This window comes from Arvicola amphibius, chromosome 6, assembly GCF_903992535.2.
Source record: "Arvicola amphibius chromosome 6, mArvAmp1.2, whole genome shotgun sequence".
In the NCBI taxonomy this organism is placed as follows: Eukaryota; Metazoa; Chordata; class Mammalia; order Rodentia; family Cricetidae; genus Arvicola; species Arvicola amphibius.
In genome coordinates, this window is record NC_052052.2 from 15,785,275 (window position 1) to 15,790,612 (window position 5,338).

The following is a 5,338-nucleotide window of genomic DNA, read 5'->3' on the forward strand; positions in this document are numbered from 1 at the left end:
CCTTCCTAACAAGGCAGGGTGACAGTAAGGTTATCTTTTAATATCAGGGATAAGAACGCATCCCTTTCTGCTGGTGAGGCTGATGAGTCCTGGACTGCCCCCGCCCCCCAGCCTCCTGATCCCATCTTGAGATGGGCAGGGAAAGGCAGGTCCAGGAAGGTGAGATGTGTAGGCCTACTGTGTGCCGGGTGCCTTTTAATCTCCATAAGCTTAAAGGCTGGGTAGTGGTGTCCTCGTTTTACAAACCAGGACAAAAGCTCAGAGAGGTGAAGTGTCCTCTCAAAGCCACACAGCAAGGGCTCTGCCTAAAGTAGGTCTGAGGCCAGGACATATGCTCTTTTCAGCCTGCCAGCAAATCTTGACTTCTCCAGCTGCTGCCCAGGAGTCTGCTCTGGCTCTGCTCCGTGCCTGCAGGGAGGTCAGGCCCAGCTGTGATCTCTAGACTCCACAGCAGCATCCTGCCCCCTCCCTGTGGTTTCCAGGCATGAGCCTCTCCTCAGGCTATGAACTGTTCTATTTTCCCCCTGGCAGGCTAGGGTTGAGGGGACAGCAAGCCCAGCAGTCCATAAATCAATAGCCTGGGCCTGCATGGAGTCAGCTCCCTCCAGAGCCTTCAGGACCCTTATCCAGGACTTCTCCTCTCTCCAGTGCTCCAGCCCCCTCCCCCACTTCCTAGAGACCTCATGGCTAAGTGCTCCCCACTGTGGAGCCAGGCAGATCTGAGCCTGCCACTTAACATCTGTGACATCTTGGACAAGTTATGTCACCCCCTCCCCACCCGGTTCTCATTTCTATAGAGATAATGCAGATAAGAATAGAACTCACTTCAAAGGGCTGCTATTAAGATTAATAAGAACAGTGCATGAGCTGTCACATGATTCCAGATGTGGAAAGCCCTCAGTAGCTCCCCCCGCCCCCTGGCTGCACAGAGCCCCAGATAGGAAGTTCGGAGATTTGCCTGGAGTCACAGGGTCACCTGGTGGCGGAGCTTCAGTTGCAGGTCTGTTTCAAGTCTCAAAGGAAGCCAGGGCCAAACAGCACCAGGCATTTATGATAGGAGACCCCTCTGTCTTGAGATCCAGCAAGCACAGAAGGGAGGGAATGTGCCAACCCGGGAGGAGTTACTTTTTACAGCCAAAACTCCCAGTAGGGCTCAGAACCAATGGAAATGGCTAAGACAAGACCTGAGATGTGCTGTTGGCGTCAAGCTCCTGGATTGGCCTGCAGAAGCCATAGGGTTAGATTTCTACTGGCACAGGGCAGCTGACTCTGGAAGGGTTCCAATGAGATTGAAGGTTTGGATCTGATGACTGTGATCTTGGGCAGTGAGTAGTAGCCAGAGGGGCCCAGAGAGTATGCCCAGATCTAGTGATATAACATAGAGACAACACGGTACTGGGGGCTAGAGGCAGCAGAGACGAAATGGGGAGACGGTTGTGGTCCGGACTCGTGTGCTGCTCTCATCATAAGGTACGGGTGGCCCTAGAGTGAAGAGAGACCAAGTGCAGCTTCCTGGTTTGTGTAGCTTGGAGAGGGTCAGGGGTATCAGCCCTTGGCATGTGGCAGTGAGCATGAGGGAGGCTGTAATGGATCTCAGGGCGAGGAGAGTTGAGCAGAGGAAGAGCGGCTGGAATGAAAGCCGGACACAGTGAGAACAGACTTCCCATCCACACAGGCAGAAGGGAGGAAAGGGAGAAGGCAGTGGGATGGGGGAAGGAGCCAAGCATGGTTTGGTTGGCTTTTCTGGCTGTTGTTTTGTTTTGACATGAGAGTCTTGAACTTGAAGGATGGAGCAGCCGAGGCCCTTCCCCGTCTGGACGTCTTTCTGATCCACTGTGCGCTTGCCAGTGGTTCCCACCATAGAAGTGATTGATTGTGCATAAACAGGAAGGAGCAATTAGTCTGTGCATGCCCAGCCATTAATAAACCTCTTATGTATTTGTAACGACACCTCTCTTACCCTCCAACCTGGAGACCAATATCCTAAGAACAAACATCTTTGGAAAAGCTTGGGATAAGAAGGGGAGGCCTCCAAACAGCCTTGGCTCCCCCAACCCCACTCCCAAGTCCCTTGGAATCCACAGACTCCTGATTTACATGTAATTCTTACAGCGGTGATGGTCACTAAAGCCTGCAGTGAGTCAGAAACCACAATTTAGGAGGAGATTCTGCAGCAGAGGGACCGGGCAACGGCCAGCCTATGAGGAGGAGAGAACAGAGCCACCCAGGGTCACCCAGCTGGAGGGCAATCAGCCTACCCACCTCAGTGTTCCCAAGGACACCTGTTTTAGACTGCCCCCTCACCACATGGTGGTTCAAACCCGCGTATATCTGGATCGGTTTCCACATAAAGCCAAGGATTCTTTGTTCATACGGTGACTATGAGCCACCAAAAAAAAGGACTAAATCACATGCCACATTTATGCCTGAAAGGGACTTTAAAAATATGTATTTTTAAATTGTAAATTTGGTTTTAAGTTTTGGTGCCGATAGCTCCTGCCATACCATACCTCTATGTGGGAGGGAGTTTGGTGCTCGCCTGTGTATCTGTGTCATGGATACACCACATCTCAGCGAGAGCAGAAACTGGCTCTGTGCGGCCCATCAGCTTGGGCCAGACCTGGCACCACCTCAGAGAAGGACCCAAACACAGCTGCTGATTCACAATTTGAATTGGCTTGTTGTTTTGTTTTGAAGCCTGCCTGGCCTCATGTAGCCCAGGCTGGCCTCAAATTCATTATGAAGCTTAAGGTGACCTTGAACCCCTAATCCTCTTGCCATCACTTCCCAACGGCTGGAATTACAGGCATGTGCCTAAGTGAATTAGCGAACAGATTCACTAGTTAATATTCCATCCCAGGCAACATCCAGTCTATACATATATTTTTATACCTGTGTCACTGGTTCATTTTACTTTTTAATGTGATATTGGAGGAAAGTTTGAATCTCATATGTGGCACACACTTCCTTAAGCACTCCTGGCTGGACTCAGGTAAAGGGTACAGCTTGAGTCTCCTGCAGGATAGATAGCAGTAGACTGTGGGACTTAGCTATCGGCTGGGTTGCCTCTGCTCTGGCCTCGTATTCTTCAAGGGCAAGGCCACATTTTATTATGGAGAGCTTGGCACCCTCACAGAGGAGGGCCAATGCCAGGCTTCTCCATGCCCTTTGCAGCTCTAGAAAAACAACCCGGGTGGCACATTACAAACTGGAAACTGAGGCTAAAGGAAGCTGCATGGCCTCATGCTGAGAATACAAGCTCTGTCTAGATCTCAGGCTCTTCCCAGGCATGGAGGAGGAGACTGGTATGCCAATTATGGAGGGCCTACCCTCTCCAGTCCTGCCCCAGTGAACAGGCCAGAGGGGGGTCCAGGAGAACAGTCCAGAGGTTGCTGCAGTTCAGCCAGGCTTCTAGCATCGCCACCTTGACCTGCCTGCTCCGCAGAGCAAGGTTGCACTATGCAGGTAGAGAGGAGCCAGTGCTCAGCTTCTTTTTCCAAGGGTTCTGGAAGCCACACTTGGCCTCCAGTGCATCAGAAAGATACTATGCAGACGGGCCCGCCCGTAGGTCGGCAAGCATCAGAGAGAGAAGCCAGTGGACCTCAACTGTCAGATCGCACATACGTGAGATAGCTCCTTCTCCCACACCCTCTTGGTATCTTTCTCAGAGTTCTGATTGCTCTTCAGTCACAGGTCCTCTCTGCCATCCCCCTGTCCCTGACTGTGTCAGGATTAGAGCCTGGCTGCAGGGGCTCAGTGAGAAGACTGTGGATCCAGGCTCAGTGACTGGAAGACCCCGCCCCAGCCCATCTATGCACCTCCCAGTGCCCTGTGGCTGCTCTACCACCCCGGGTGTCATTCACCCAAGGCCCTGCTGGAGCACTTTTAATGGCTTCTTCCTCCCTCTATAGCCTTCGGACACCCAAATCAACAGAGGCCAGGAAGTAAAGACTTCTCCAAGAGGGCACACTGGGACATTCCTCAGGGACTCTCATATCCCAGGGATGCCTGCTGATCTCACATAAGTCCAGTCAAATTTGCCTCTTCTACTGCTCCCCCCGCTCCACCCCGTGACAATCTCTAGCTTAATATCTGCTTAAATGTCTCTGGAAACAGGAAGCTCACTACAGAATGAGACAGTCAGCTCATTCTGCTAGAAAGAGTTCTGAAATGGAACTGCCCCGCCCCTTCTGTGATAAAGATGCAGTGGGAAAAAAATGGGCTTGGAGCCAAACAGTCTGGAGCCCCCTCAAGCATCCAGCTGGGGTACCTAAGGCTCACGATGGCCTTAGTTTCCTTCCCAGCTCCTCCCTGCCCGGCGGTGTGGGACTTAACCTATAACAGGTGTATTTATAAGGCCCGGAAATAGGGGGCTAACAGCATAAGGCATGGGTATGCTCCCCAAGTATGTTCTGTGTGACCTCGGCAGATGGTTGTGCCAATCAGGAACTTGTGGGTCTCATCCTCGCTGGCACTCACACTTGGGGCCGGTCTCCAAAGGCTGCTCAGAGTGTTGAACGGTGACGGGTCTCCCCAAGAGACATTACATAACTCAATACCCCCAGCCTGTGGCCCTCCCAGGATGGATGGGCATTAGGGGAATCAGGTAAAGGAGAAATAGGAAATGAACTTCAGTCACTGCCTGCTTGGCTGTGTGCCCTTAAAGGATGCTAGGAGTTTACCTGGACCCTCTGACTTAACTCTCACCACAGCCCTGGGGCACAGGCATAGTGACTCCTGCTTTGCTCAGCGAGGGTAAGAAACTTGCCTGAGGCCACACAGCCCGCATGCTCAGCACGCAGAGCTCTCTGGAGCATCTGATCTGTATGACTTCCCTGAACCTCGGTGGCCGCCTAGTCCTGGAGGTGGGGGAGGCAGAGAGTTGTGTAAACTGCAAGTGGCTCTGAGTTACCTATGGCCCAAGAACTAGAAGCAAGCACGCGCGGTCCCCTGCGAGGTACTGCATGGGCAGGAGTAAGAGAGCCGGCGGTGCGTCCCGCGTGCGTCCTCTGGGACATTCCCAGGCGCGTCTAGGTCGCGAGGCCTCCTGCGTGCAGTGCGGTCCTCGAGTGGCGTGGGGGCCAACGCCCCCAGGCGCGAGCCGGCCGGGTCGGGCGTGTGCACGTGCTGCCGGCCGGTGGCCGCGGTGCGGGCTCGGCGACCCGCCCGCCCGGGCCCTGATTGGCTGCGTGCGGGGGCGGCCCCGCCCGGGGCGGCGGCGGGCGCGGGTGCCCGCGTGCGGCTGAGCCGCGTGTGCGCCGGCCGGGGTGCGGGAGAGGCAGGAGCGCGCCACGCGCGGCCGCCGGGCCGAGCCCGAGGAGCGCGGCGCCGCCCGGCC